Genomic DNA, 15,700 nt, shown 5'->3' on the forward strand with positions numbered 1-15,700 from the left:
TACCGCGATGTCTGAGGTTGTATTTACTGGTTTTAACTGCATGCTCAATTGCACCATTCTATGGTGTGCTGTGGGAAAACTGGTCTGTCCTTTGTGAGTACCTGTACAGATGAGACTTTGTCCCATAAACATAGTAAACTACTTTCAGCTTGGCATGCTGAAGTTTTCTCTCTGCAACCTCTATTCCAATCAGTGGTAAGGCATGAATCCAGCTTGGAGCACTGATATGTTCCAGCTGTTGGCATTAATGCAACTTTCATTTTGGAACCAGGAGGTAAATGCAAGACATGAGAAATGTTTGAAGGCATTTTGTCAGTGACTTCTTGTTAGCCAGCAGCATGCCTGGCTAACAGCAATGTGCAGACACAGGGGCAGCTGATACAGATTTTTATAGCTGTGAAATCCTATAATGCTGATCAGTGATGCTGTGGTAAGGCTGCAAACAGAGAGCAACAAAACAACCCTGCCTTGCAGACCAGAAGGGATATCAGAAGAGCCAAATCTACAAGAAGAAGAAGGTCCCATGAAGCTCTTGGAAGCACTTGCCCCTTCACTTGTCCAGTGAAGACGAGCCCTTAAGGAATCTGTAAAAATATCCCAAAACCCAGAAGATCTTCTAATCCTTTAAATACATCCCATCCAAATCCAAAAATGAAGAAAAACTGAAGCTACATTACAGCTGGAATTGTCTCATCATCCAGGTAGGACACTGTGGTCTACAGGTATTTGCTGTCTTTTTCTGCTTTATTAATACCTAGCCAAAGGAGTGTGCAAGGACCCAAAGGACACAGCTGGCTTACTAAGCTCTCTTTTCTCAAGTGGTGGGTGGAAGGGGTTCTGTAGTAGGTGATGTTGGGGGAACACAACCTTCTCTGAAGGCATGCAGAAGAACTGCTTCCTGGGAGAAACTCTGTCTGCCTCCCTCTGCAACCTCCTCCTTCCAGCACTGAAAGCTAGAATAGAGCTTAATTCTCATCTGCATCAAAAATAAGAATGTGACCAAATTTGGTTTGTCCTGCTAGATTTGCAAAGTGTTTACAAAAGAGTTTAATGGAAGTGAAACTTGGGGAGAAATTGTTTAGCTTAGCAGCAAAGGTATTAGGAATGTGAGATGCGTATGTGATATCTGGATTCGGGACTGAAATTTACAGTTACCTTTGCTTTATCCTCTGTGAACTCTCATTTTCAGTAAGTGAAGGTCATGTAAAATGACTCTTTACCAGCCCACATCCACACCCAGCCAACTTCAGCATTTCCTAATTAGGTTATATTCAATCTTTATAATGTGCTTGTAATAGATGTGGTACTGTAGCATAATCTCAACTGATATTATTCACTTCCCAGGAATGTACAGCTGAAGCTGCTCTGCAGGCTCTGACTGAAAACAATGGGTGTGCGGCTGACAAATAAACGTAGCTATTTTACATGCCCTGGTCTATTTGGATACCATTGTTTAAGCGATGTCTGAACAGGTATTCACATTAGAAAAACAAGCATATTACAATTTTCTGATGTGGCAGCTATTTTTGAAACTCATTAAAGCTTGCTAGTGCTTTTCCCATGCAATGAAAAACTGGAATTGCCTGTTGTAATATTGGCTGGCAGTTATGAATGGTTTCAGCTCACATTTTATAATGAAGAAATGAGCTCATGCTATATAATTGTGGGCTATCCCCAAGAATATTTTTATTCAGCGTTACTGTCAGACTAAATTAAAAATGCCAAAGAGCCCGATTCCTCAAGATGCCAGGTGCTCTCAACTCCCACAGTAGTTAATGGAAGGGAAGAGTACTCGGCAGTTTCAGTAGTCCCTAAATCCTGATAGTGATGCACAAATTCTCATATTAAGCAAGACAATATTTTGCAGAGCTCTCATTGTTCTTTCACTCTTCTTTTTCTTTGTAAAGTGAGCAATTATTGCTAAAAGTAATATTTATTCTATGCCATATCCATTTATTACGTTTGTATGAGTTACTGCAATAGCCTTTCAAGTGACTTTTGGTTTACTTTTCCCCATCTAAGCTTAAAACAGTCATTAACGTCCTTTGATTAAGAAGTAATTAGTGACATATTTGAAGCTGCTGGTGATCACAGACAGTGGCATTCATCTGGCACTAGACACTTGTTTGCATCCCCTCCTGCCAAACGCTGTGGGATTTTTGTCCTCTTCTCCCTGGGGAGTCCTGCAGAGAAAAGTGCCTGAGCTTAGGGGACCCAGAGAGAGCAGATGACAAAAGAAGGGAAAAGCCCTTTGGGGCGATATGTGAACTACCACCTCCTTTCACTAGCTGGATCACCACTTCACCCCATGTGCTCCCCCAGCCAGTACTGGGCAGCCTGAGAAGACTGAGGCTGGGGCAGGGGGTGGAAGGTTGGTGCCCGCACACACATATGCTTCCACTTGGCATTTCATAATACAGTAAGAAAAGGCAGACTTGGAAAGCCAAATCTTGTGCAGTGTTTGAGTACCAAAAAAATTTGAAAGTCAAACATCCATCATTAATATATACAAGGTCGGGCAAAAGCCTTGCTCAAACTGCAGGTCAATTAGTCCTTCTTTTCTCCCCTGGGTCCAAAGTGTTATCACCATGGAGGATAATGAGTTAAAACCAAGTAAGGTCCTCTGGAGCTCAGAGGTCATGGAACAAGAGTCAAAAAAATGGGTTCCAAATATTGTAAGTCTTTCAACACTGTTTTCTAGGTATTCTGTTAAATATCCCACTGGGAGTCTTCTTTTCGTCAAACCTAACCACATTTCTTTGGACTTTCTTCTCTGAGTGATTTCAAATATATAAAGAATTTAGATGAAAAACAGATCTGTATTTTTTTCATTGTTTAAAAAATGGTAGTAAATGCTCACTTCTCAGAAGAGTGATAGTGATTTTATTTATAGAAATTCCCAAAGTGACAGTTACAGAAATACTCTGTGGCAAACAAGTTGCAGGAGATTTTCCCCTCAGTCAGAACATGTTCTTTCTTTCCAATGCTGCATAATAATTTCCATGAAAAGAAGCTGTATTATGTAGCCCTGATCATTGTTTCAACTTGGTGAGAGCAAACAGTGAGAAAAAACTGTAAGTTTTGGGAAAATAACAGCCTCCAAATAGTATTGGTATAAAGAAGATGGTCTCACAGGTCTCTGGGCTCAGTAAGAGAAGCAAGCAGACTAATTTGCAGCAAAAAGAGATGTAAGTTGTATATCTGTTGGGAAAATAGAAAAAAAAAATAGTGAAAAAATGAGACTATGGAGCTGCCTCAGGAGGTTGTAGAATTTCCATCAGTGGATGATTTTAGGAACAGAGGATAAATGAACATGTGTAGGAATAGCCTAGGTGTGTGGTTGCCCAACTTGCCCACAGTGCCACAGGGATCTGGGAGGGACTGTGAAAGGTGGCTGAGGAGACAAGTTTTGTATGCACTATGTAGCAGCCCATTTCAGGGAACCTTAAATGGGCTGCATCTTCCCTGGAAAAGAGCATGGAGAGGTCCAGAGTTTTTGGAAGATTTTAAAAGTTAAGTGCTTGATCCTGCATCAGGGTACAACGTGGAGAAGATGACCCCAAAGTTCCTTCTGACCCTACAGTTCTGTTGCTCTATAAAGTAACTTATCAGAAATGTTGTGTGTTTGGATATGTATGCATTGGTAATCTATGGGAATTATTAAAAAAGAGACAAATATTTAGACTATTCCTATATAGTATTGCTAAACACTGTTTAGCAATAGTATTTCAGAATGCAATCTTCAGGAGCGCTGGAAAATAGTATTAGACAGTTTTTGAAAAAGGTTTTAGTAAAATTTTCTTGTTTATGGTGGTAGTATAAAGAGTGTTTACATTAAATACTTTAACTTCTTAGCTTCCAGAGCTTATGTTAATCATGTGTACTTTAAGGATCATAAAACCTTTGTCAAAGCACAGCTTTTAAACAGACAATTTCAAAGCATAACAGACTGCTTAACAGTCCTCACTAAACTCATGATCTAGCTCCAACTGAAAGAAATACAAAAGCACCACGGACTTGAGTTGGGCATATATAAATAAAACCAATATTATGACGAATAGAAGTCATCCTGATTCAGCAAAGCACTTAAACGGATACTTACATTCTCTAGCTATCACAGGGACGTAAGTATTTAAGTATTCAAGCATGCCTGTCATTTAGGAATCTTAAGACCATGCTTTAAACTCCAGGTTTAGCTCCTAACGAGAGAGGTTAGAAATGACAGGAGACAGCATAAATATGTGGTGGAAAGACACCAAAACAGCAGAGGATCCCATCATTCCTTCCTGTTGATCAATTCAAAATCTGCATGTTATTAATAATGCTGACACTTTAACTGCTAAGAAGTTGAAGAAATTCAGAATTGAGGTTCTCCTAAGAACTTTGGTTCTGTCTCTGGCTGCTACACTTCTGTCTTCCAGGGTTTCCCATAACACGCTAAGCTGGGGAAGGGATTGGCAATTTTTGTGCAGAGAAACTAAAACTTTTCTTTAAACCATTACTGCCTCAAAACACTAACTGTATTTATGTGTACACAGAACACTTTCCTATTAATATGTCCTTTACTTCTTCATAAGAGAACAAACCAGTATCATAATGGCCTATGACAGTACACTTGGGTGCAGTGCAGTGTAAAGAACGTGCTCCTTGTACTGGGGAATGCAGCCTGCCTTTGATAACCTTGGGATGACTAACATGGGATTGGGAAAGGTAACAGCAATGATACAAGAACAGCAGAAATGGCGTGGCTGCAGCTTTGGACCATATAGGCTTTTAGGGCTAAAGAGAAGCAGGTCACCTCCTCACCACCATGAAAAAAAGCACAAAACTCAGAAGGGATAAAGAAAAGGGAAAACTGAAGAGGAAAAGCCGGAACAGGTGCTGCAGGTCAGAGGCGCAGGAGGTCATAATGTGAAAGGGCACAAGAGAGAAACTTGATTTAAACCAGCTGTGGCCCAGTACAGTGGCACACAGAGGTTTGAAACCCAGCTCTGAAAAAGAACCAGGGAAAGTATTCAGAAGAGGCAGGGATGTTTGACATGACTGGGACAAGCTTTTGAGTGTGCCGCTGTAAAATGTTGCCAGCCTGTTATTATAGCAAATGAATCCATGTGTCTGTCTGTTTTGTCCTCAGAAACAGTCGTGTGGATTTTCTTCAGCTTCAGCCTATGAAGCCACACATACGCATGCCCATACACATGTCCTTTCTGAACTAAAAAGAAGTATGAGCAATGTCATCCCTCAAGTGTCCCTTTTAGAAAGTTTTAAACCACTTAATTTAGGTTCCTAAATGAGAAAGTAGTCTCAAGAGTAGAGTTGGTAGATTAAAGGTAGCGTGGAGTGCATTCACGCAGGATAAATAATTGAATAATTGCGAAGCTAGAAATGTATCCAAGGAAGCCAGGATTTATTACAGAATTTTTTTTTTCTTTTGCTTACACAAACTTCATAATAGCTGTTTTCTCTGACTGTCCTTTTGCATAAACTGGGAGCAGCCTCTGGGCTGCTCTCAAATTTACTTTGGCTTCTGCAACAGCAATTAAGAATTACTGGAACTCTGCATTCACTGGCCATGCCTTCAGTACCGTCAGAGGCTGGGGCACAAAGCCATCCTGCTCCCTTGAGCAGCGGCAGGGCTGTTCCCTCCAACTACCTGCTTGGTTGGTGCCTGCTGCCAGCTGGGGGGCTGCATGCCGGGCATGGGGAGGGACTGTGTGAAGCTCGAATGGAGCAAGCAACTTCACCCTCAGCTACTAAACTGACATGTGGAGGGCTTGGTTTTGTTTTTTTTTTTTAAATCATGTTATGTAAATCAAATGGCCAAAAGGATTTTCACAGAATTGAAAATTCTTCAGCAATGAGAAATTGAATGTAAAAGGGCAGTATTTTCTGCGTAAGTTTTATTTCAGATAGCAGATCGGGGTATAAACTGCTGTGTATGACCTGATGTTTCCTGCCCAGAGACATCACCCTTTATGTGCAAGGGCACAGCAGTCTGTGGGCATGCTGAACACTACAGTTTCAACACCTTGAAATGAAAATGTTCTCTGAATTTAGGCATGTATTTACAGAAAAGAAAATACAATTGCCCTGTGGTAAAGTGCTTTAGCATTAAAGTGCTCCAATGCTAACAATGCAAAGAGAACAAAGGGGAAAATTCTCTCACCCAGATGTGGGTATGTAAACATATTTAAAACCAAGTATACATTTATATGCAATGCATCCACTGTTTACACTTACTTAAAAATGCCATACATAATGAAAATTACGCAAATATTTATAAAAATATCTTAGTGTGGGTAAGGTATGTACCACACTTAATATTTCAATAAATGCACATGCAGCGCTTGTATGGCAGTGCCAAATGTAACATTTTGAAAAATGTCCCTTTGGTAAAACCGTCAGGAGCGGAGAGTTGAGTTCAGGTACCTGCCAACAGAAACCTCTGGGAGGATGTCACTGGGAGAAGTGAAACAATACCGGGGTCTCTATCTGGATTAACCGAGGAACTTGTACAAAATTTAACATCAGGCCAGTGTTTATGGGCTTCCGAGTCAGTAATAAGCCAACAGCTATTTTGAGCCCTTTCCCGTTCTGGGCACGGCAGTTTCACTTGTATAAAACAGATGGGCAGGTGCCCTTAAATCTGCCATTACGGGGCTCTTGGCCCCAGCGGGTCCCGCGGAGGCGATGCTGGACGCTCCGCGCCTCGCTCCGGCCCCTCCGCTGGGCGGGAGGAGACGCCCCTGCGCCTCGCCAGCTCTCGCAGTATTTGCCGTTTACCTGCAAATCGCAGACCGTGGAGTCAGGAAAGGCTGAGCGCTCCTTAAAAACCCTTAAATAATGGAGGAAAGGCAGAATGAATGAGTCGGGCGGGCGCTGCTGCAGAGAGCGAGCTGAGAGCCTCACCCTTGACGGATCGGGCCGTCGAGGAGGTGAGAGGGAAGAGGATTTGGGCGAAAAATCATCAGCTTTTAAGCATCTCTCCCAGCTGGCCGTGCTCGGGGGGGGAGCTGCCCACCCGAGGGCTTCAGCGGGACACAGTCGGGGTGGGGGGTGGCCCCCCGGCTCTCTCCGCAACTCCCCCACCCCACAATGAGCTCCCCCCCCCCAAAAAAAAAAGAGGGGAAAGCCCCCGTTATTGTTAGCCTGGCTGTTTCTCGCCTCCCCTGCCCGCCTCCCAGGCGGCGCTGCACGGTGCCAGGATTTCCCTGCAGCCCTCCCTCCCCGCCCGCAGCCCCGCCGGCAGCGCCGCCTCCCCGCGGCTCCCGCTCGCCGCCCGCGGCCCGCGCCGCGCCCCCGGGACACGGGGCGCCGCCGCCCGCGCACTGACGGGCGCTCACAGGTGCCGCGCTCGCCCCGAGCCGCGGAGGGGCGGCCCCGCTGTCCTCCCGGCTCCGCACCGGCGGGAGGGAGGTAGCTAGGGAGGGAGGAGCGGCGGGGGAGCAGCCGGCAGCGCTGTAAGTCGGGAAGCGGGGGCAGCGTGTGCTGTACGCGGCGCGGAGCGGGGCGCGGGGCGGGAAGGGGAGGGCCGCCACCGCCGGGCTGCGCGGTCGGATCCGGGGGCCGGTGAGGGGCCCGGCACGGCTCCTCTTTCCCTGCGGAGCGGCGCCGGGGCCGCACCGCGCCCGCTCGGGGGGCGGAGGGAGGCTGGGAGGGAGGAAAGGCATTTCAGGGTGGCCAGGGAGAGTATCCATTAATCCTCGTGTTTGGCTGCTTGGGGGATTTATGCCGGAGCAATCGCATTGCTAAAACCGTCTCGGGGTGTTTCTACATCGCGGAAATTCCGAGCTGAAATTCGCCCCTATAATCGGTTTAAATTTTCTTCCCAGCGTATTTTGACATACCTGATTTTAAGCCCTTGTCTTGGAGACGGCAGGCATGCCTACATCGCCCCGAAGCAGCGCGGGCATTTTTTGTGCGGGGTGTCCCCTTTTGCTGCGCCTTTCTGCGCGGGTTTAAAAATAACCGTGCGCTTGAATGCGCCGCGGCTGGCTGCGGGGCTGGGGCTGGGGCTGCACCTAGGGCAGATGCAGGGCTAGGGGAATGTCAGTGGCCCGGTGTGATGCCGGTTGTCGAACAAAGAGGTCAAGTCAGGAAATCAAATAAGAATTTGGTTTGGGTTGCTGATGAAGAAATGCGGGTGGTAGATTAATAACAGGGACTTGGTTCATTTTCAGTTGAAATTAAAAAGAGACCAAAATAGAGGAAGTAATTAATTTAGGACTTGCGTCACTGTAGATTGTTGTTATGTAGTAAAAATAGGAAGAGGACTGATTATGAAATGTTCAATGTAACAAATATGATCCTGATCTCTTACTTTCCTCTGAAAAATATTTAGGGGAGGGAGGCAAGGAGAGCTCCCAGGAGTGAAATTATTCATGCATAGACCATTATTTTCAGTTACATATAGGCTATAAGTATGTAACTTTGTTTAGCAAAGCATAGGGAAAAAAATCAGACACTTTTAAGGTATGAAAGTCTAAAGCTGAACAATTCTTAAGATGCACAGTACCAGAAATCGTATAATCCATGTGCCATGGTTCAGATGTTTGGAGGAATGACAGAGATACCAAAAAAGGCATCATCATACTCAGTGCAATTCCAGGAGCAGTATTTTCTCCTTCCCTACAGAAAAGGAAAGCACATTTCTGGAAGCAAAAAGTGACAGATGTGGCATCTCAGCAGCTGGCTAAACATAAAAGCATGTATCAGCAGGTGATTACTGTCACAAGGATTTATTTTTAAAGTGTCTTGTACTGAAAGAGTCCAGCCTTTTTTAGCATTAGTGTTAAGATTTACTTTAGCTCTGTGGCACATTAAAAACAGCCTTTCAGCAGAAGCATTCAGAAAAGTAAGAGAAAAATCCTATGTTCAAGGCACTCCTTACTTTGAACATTTGTTTTTTATTACAGCATGCAAAGACAAGGAACTGAGCAGGTTCTTCGGTCAGTAGGATAGTACTGAAGGGAACAATTTTTCCTGGCCTCAGCATAAGCCAACCATATCTGGGAAGGAAACAATGGGGCCTATCTCCTCCTTACATTAAAGATAATCACAGTTACTGTTCTCTCTGGAGCACCTTGTGCATCCACAGTAACTGAAAATCTGCTGCAGAAACTACCTCTGTGGTTCTGCCTCTCTTCTGTGATCAGTAAAGCCAGCCAGAATCACCAGGAGGTGGCCTGGGTGAATTTTGGAAAGGAAAGAGATGGGTATCACCTAAGAGGCAGCCCAGAGCCACTCTTTGCCTGAGGCGGCTCTGCACAGTCCCTATTTGACTGCTGTGGCTAAATGTCACGCTGACTTCAAAGAGGTGTCTAAAACTGTTCCAAACCACTTATATCAGCTTTACTGTAACCGAAGAAAGCCGTGGTTCATGGCAAAACATGTTTTGCTCTCAACTTTTCGTAATTAGGTATGCTGCTTTGGTGTATAGTCTTCTAAGCTAGATGACTTCTTATAGAAGAAATTCTGGTCCTCTGCCCAAGTCTTGAGAAATAGTTTTTGGATAGGAGAGGGAACTGGCATTTAAAAACAAATTTCCCTCTGCCATGCAGAATTTGCCATCAAGTTCTCCTTTGCTTCTTGCCAGCAAGGCTATGTCCCAGGGGCTCGGTGATGCTCTCTGACTAGTTCTTCCTCCCATTCCTTGCCCTTGTTGACAGAGTTACTGTGGATCATGTCACCCAGTGCCTGTTTTAGCCTTTCATAATGATGTAAAACTCTACAGACTTTTACCCTCCTGCATGCAAATGTTACTTTTTGGAAAAAAAACCCAACAAACAACCCTCAAACCAAATCCCCAACAAACAAAAAACACCACCCCACCCCCCCAAAATCCAAACAAACAAAAAACCATCACTTCTTTACTTCCCCCCCCCGCCCCCCTCATGATCAGGCACAGTAAATTTATTTTCTCAAGATCTGAACCATCTTGGGGAGAGCTGGCTGCCTCTCCCTCCTCCAGTGGTAAAACTAAACTAATTGGGTGGTCTGTCCCTAATAGGCACAGCCATGCTGCAGAGACGTGGTATCCCCACGGGTACAGCACTTACAGGGGTGGCAGTTGGCTGAAGGTATAACCTGTGGTAGGTTGGTTGGTTTGTTTGTTGTGTGACAACAAGGTGAATTTCCCAAAGAAACTCAAGTCTGAACTTAAATGGGGATGTGGGGAGAATTGTATTCAGGTGCTGGATGGAGGACTGTTTTTAAGTGATTTCCTCTCACAGCAAAGCAAACCAGTTACTAGCCAGTGAAAGCAGCTAGCTGGTGCTGATGGATGTGTCCGAGTAGAGCAGAGTGGGTGTGAAGCACCACCTACACAGGGGAGGGTTTTGTGTGGAGCAGGATGGCAGAATGAGGTGCAGCTACCGAGTACAAGCTCAGGTAAAGTTCATGCTGAAGAAGAGATCTATTTCTAGTGCTATGTTAAATAAGAAAGATTTCTGGATTACATTCTTGAAGATAAGCATTGCTTACAGTATTTTACAATGTTCTGTATTCACATTCATGATGTTATTAAGCAAAGATACTGATCCAGCGTGGTGACTACTGGGGGGATAAGTGTAGCAGAGCAGCTGGAACTGGCTGACAAGACAACTCCTCATAGTTTAAGGGTTAAATCAAGACACAGTGAAGCTTCAGAAAACACTGCCAAGATAAAATGGGATGATTACAAATGGATAGAGTTGGCCAGGATGACAAGGTATATTTATACCTTTACTTGGGTTTCATTGACATTTATGGAATAAATGGTCAGGTGTAGAAACAAATGTTTGTTTTATGGTTCTGCCACTAGTTAAGTCCACAAAAGCACTTAAGTCCACAAGAGCACAGTTAGTTAATAATTTTTGTAAGTAACTGAGATTTTCCTTTTGAGAGGCTAGTGAACTGTTGAATGTGTTTTACTCCTTTTTTTGTGTTGCGTTGTTTTGTGTTTTGTTTTTTTTTTTTTTAAGAGGGAAGATAAACCATTTGCAGGCCATTTACAGGCTGAGCCTACATTCCAGTAGCACATTTTCATACCAAAAGCTCTGAAAATATGAAAGCGATAGTTGAATACTTAAACTAAAGTGTATCTTCATGACTATGCTATCTTATGTGAGACCATTTTACTCATATGTATGTTTAGCAAAACATACTGTTGAAATACTGTTATACTTATTTTTTAAATTATGCAAGTTGTGCAATAGTCTTAAAACTTGATGACTAGTATCTCATGAATGCCAGGGAGCCACATTAAGGGTTTCAACCCCCACTATGTGTGGGACAACAGCATACAACTTAACTATGTAAATGTTGCATTAATGTTGTTTACTTGCACTAAATAATAGAATAAAGCTTATACCAAGTCTGATACACTGCTTCGATTTCTATCATAAAGGTCAACAGGGAGCAAGTGAGATAAGAAATTAAATGGACTGATATAATGAGTTATTGTGCTGGGGCTGATTCTGAATGAGCTAAGTGAACTTTTCTGTGATTACGTGTAAACAGCAGCTGACCTGTAGAGATACAAGTGCTGCTGATGAGCTGTGGTCACTGAAACTAGGTATGACTCACCTAGTCAGGTCTGCAAACTTGTTTAGATGCATTTAGATGCAATTAATTTTTTTTAAGTCGTCTGTAGAGAACTTTCTAAAAATAAATACTTCATGTCTTTGCTGGGAAGATCTAAAATGTAGGGCTTGGTGTATTTTTTTTTTATTCCATCCCTTTGAAATACCAGATGTTTCAAGTCCAGTTCTCACTGTTTTGCTGTAGAAATTTTATGTGTATCTGCATATTTGTGTTGTGCCTTAAACAAAGGAAACAGGTGTTGAGTCTTCATTCCAAATGTTTTTTTCATATTAGAATATCGGATACTACCATAAAAATAGTAAATAAAAGCAAACTGTTAGTCTCAAAATCTTTGTTTTCAGTTAACTTTTTAAAAAGCCTGTGCAGTGTAACAGTAAAGTCAAGCAAACCCAGAAACCTAAAGCCTGTTATGCTGGCAAAAACAAGTATCCATAAGTTCGAAAATGCCTGTAGAAAATGGTGATACATATATAAATGCATTATGGTCATGTTATTTCTCACCACCCTCTTGGCCTTCTTGCCTCAAACACTATGTGGGATGAATGAGGTGAGAAGTAACAAAAAGAGAGGATCTGATTGAAATTCTGGGCTAAAGCTGAAGGTCGTGCTCTGTCATAGGCATTTTGGGTGGTACTGGGCAACATTGTAAAGCAGAGGGTGAAGGAACCAAATAATGGTTGCACAAGCAATATAATCTTGGGATTTCCTAACTTTGCATTCTTTGACTTTGCAACTTTAGTGTTCCACATATGATATTTCTAATTATGGGGTTCAGAATTCTTAGTGATACTCTGCAAGGAAGATCAAAGGTGCTTTGCTTCCACCACAGTCAGCATCTATGAAGCATTTCCCCAAAGAGGTTGTGAAACTAGCTTTCTAGCTGGCAGAGCTCTCTGTCATGATCTTCAGGAGAAGAAACCCTGATACCTGTAAGAGTATGAGTAATATTGTTTCAAATCTTCAGCAGGAAGCGAAGAAGAGGCAGGAAGGAGATGGTAGAGAAGACTCAAGGCTTAAGTCTTTAGTGAAGAAGAGGCTGATGGATCTTGTTGCTTTGATAAATGCTTTCTCCATTTCTCCTATTCTAGTAAAGCTCCTGTTTGACTTTTAAGAAGGTGGTTTTCTCAAGCCATACAACCGGATCAGCTCATGTGTAGTAGACAGTTTTTTGTTTGGTTGTTTTTTTCTAGTGTTTGAGTGGTGCACTAGTACCACGTGATGTACAGGAATGGAATGCCAGTGGTGCTGGGGATTTTTTCCCCACATTTGCATTCTTGCCTCTTTGTTTATTTTTTCCCTTATTTCATTTATATTGTCAAGAAATGTATGACAGCACTAATGGATTCTTCTCATTAAGAAACCTTTTAAATTTTACAAAAATCAATACTTAAGTAATTTAGAACCTTAAAAAAAAATAATCCTTGTGATACCAGAACAATTTTTGACTGTTCCTCTTCATTCTAATACTTACTAAATCTAACCTTTTAAATTGTACATCAAGATACTGTGACCAGAAACAAGTTCCATTCTTTCTTTCTTCCTTCTATGTGTATCTCCAGTTCTAGTTAAGTAAAGCCTAAATCATGTGTTTTTACATATATCTTTTTCATGAAGGTCTAAGTATTTTCTAGAAACCTCTAACTTTACCTTTTTGCCTCAGTTAATATGATTCAGTGTATACTTTGATTTTGTTTGACTTTAATTCTGCTTATTCATGAGACTGGGTATATTAGATCTAAAACTTGGGCAAAGATTAGTCCAAGATGTGGAGGAGCTTAAGGTGAATGTTTTAGTTTGCTTTTTCTCTCTCTTTTTCTGTGCTCAAGATGCACACCATATATATCCTGTCTTCAATGTGACAGACCACCATTAAGGAAAAGCATCTTGTTCAGGCACTCTTGCCACTGCTTTTAATGATGAATTCTGTTGGGGAATGGTCATCATATTACTTTTTGGTCATTATTATTGGATTATTTGATAAACTGTCTTTCAGGAACTAAAGCATAGTTTCAGTTCAGTTAAAATTTATCTCCAGAGAATGGTTAGGCCAATCTTCTCAATATTCAGATTTCACATGATAGCTTAATCAATTTTAATTTTACCAGCTCCCTGTCATTTGAAGTATTAATGTTACTCACTGCTTCTTTGAGAGTACATGCTTCTGTAACCACAAAGAATAAAACCAAAAGTATCTCTGACACTAAAAGCTGCATCTGCCACAGCAAGGGTGAAGGAAAAAGAAAAGGCAGGTTCTGCCTTTTGTAGTTTGATGTAAAGGCCAGCCATACCATTTCTCCCCAGCACTGTGATCCTTGCAAAGGCACTTTTCTTTAGCTTTTGCATAACTTGTCTGTATTCATTTGGAGGATGGTGTGTGGCTGTGTAGTCTTTGGTGTTTCTCTTCTTTTAAGGATGTGTGGCTCCTACAAATAATGGTAGGGGTTAGCCCAATTTAAGGAAGACTTGAACAGTAGGAGAGCTACATGGTGAGTGAAAGAGGGACAAGGGAATAATTGTGCCATTGATTGTCCTGCATGTCAGATGCAGCTCACATGTTCCTGCTCCAGATACAAGAGAGTACTGCTCTTCATCAAGTTTAAGCTGGTTCTTTGCTTGCTCGTGGCTGTCTAGCAGATGACCTTGGAAGAACAACCACAGTTCATAAGAGGGTAAGATGCAGTGTATCTGGAGGTCTTTTCTGCTTGGTTGTTTGAAAACCAGATGGGAATATGGAGCTAAAGAGTGGAGCAGTGTGTCCATGCTTAGGCTGTGTATATGGCGTACAGAATTGTATTTTACTTCAGTCCAAACCCTTGGAGTGGAAAGCTGAGCAAGGATGCTCACAACAGTTAAAATTCTGTTGCAAAGCTAACAGTATTCCCTGCCCCAAAAGATGCAACAACTGAAGAACTGTCTTTTGTGAGATTCTGTTGTTGTCATTTTATGTCTGCATAATTCTTAATATACTAGATACCTGGCTTGCGATTAGGGCTTCTGATGCTACAATAATACAAATTTATAGTAATACATTGCTCAGTATGGTCATCTTGCCTAGAAGTAAATTTTAGAATCTAGTCAGTTTGAAGGAAATCTTAAATGAAAAGGTTGGATTGTTAATGTTATTATATCTGCTCTAACTTGTTTCTTATTAATGATATGCAAAGTAATTAGTGGTACAGAGAAGTCAGACTGAATAGAAAATCTATTGTTACGAACAAGATAGTGGACTGAGCAGACCAGTAATTTGTATGCCAGCTGCTCTGTTCCTGTATGTCCTTTCCCCACTTGCATGGTATGATTTTAGTGGGGAGGTAGGCTATATTTCTTCTGGTTTTGTCTATATGCACCCTCAGGCATGATGAATACCCATCTCAGTATCCAGAGCCTTTTAGGTAAGATCCACTAAGGTCAACAGCAAAGACAACAAAGTCATCCATTTTATGGTAGAGTGGGCTGTACAGCTTTCTTAAAAATACATATTTCTAGTCCCAAAGAAGAAAAGTTATAATAGGAAGAGCCCAAGTAGGTTAGGAATCTGTAGGAGTTCCTAAAGGAATTTGTGAGGACAAAAATAAAACCTACCTCTCCAAATGAAAGCAATGAACAATCAAGTAGTTTATTCTGCAGACAGCTTTCAGATTTCTGTCTGAGAATTAATTTCACTTTTAGTTGCGGTAGTTATTTTACCTTGAGACTACAACGGTGTCTCTACTTTGGCAGAGGAATATGCATTGTAAATAAGGTATTTTGTGGCATGGTGTAACAGTCGGATTGCTGGGATATGCTCTGACAACCCTATAGGAGGAAGAGACAGGAGCAGCATCTAATGAAGCAACAACAGAGAAGTTGGAAGCTTTGTGACACTGTGGTAGGAACAGTACATCTATTGAAATGTAAATCTGTAAGTGTGTTCAAGTAATCTCTGAAAATACAAAGAGATAATCTGCATAAAACTGAAGAATCTGTAAGGAAAGAAGCAGGCTTCAAGGCCCAAGTGAGCAATCTGAACATGAAATTAACTCCTGTTGCTAAATTCCAGCTAATTTTCCTGCATCAAGCCTGCTTACATGTCTTTCTCTCTTGCATCTATGCATAAGGGTCAATCCCTTCCCCACTT

The 15,700-nt window shown here is 42.2% G+C and overlaps 1 protein-coding gene across 3 annotated transcripts in view; it reads left to right on the plus strand.

Moving 5' to 3' along the window:
• The first annotated feature begins 462 nt into the window (after window positions 1-462).
• Window positions 463-15,700, plus strand: part of CDC42EP3 (CDC42 effector protein 3) — a 35,078-nt gene continuing 19,840 nt past the window's right edge. Inside the window, exon 1 of one of the 3 annotated variants that reach the window (XM_075043110.1) lies at window positions 463-701. The gene's annotated coding sequence lies outside the window, so the exon portion shown is untranslated. Of the gene's footprint in view, window positions 702-6,749; window positions 6,936-7,238; window positions 7,461-15,700 lie in introns of those variants that run through there. The other 2 variants (XM_075043112.1, XM_075043113.1) reach the window with 2 other exon arrangements.

The sequence above is a fragment of the Buteo buteo genome, chromosome 12 (assembly GCF_964188355.1).
Source record: "Buteo buteo chromosome 12, bButBut1.hap1.1, whole genome shotgun sequence".
NCBI classification, from domain to species: Eukaryota; Metazoa; Chordata; class Aves; order Accipitriformes; family Accipitridae; genus Buteo; species Buteo buteo.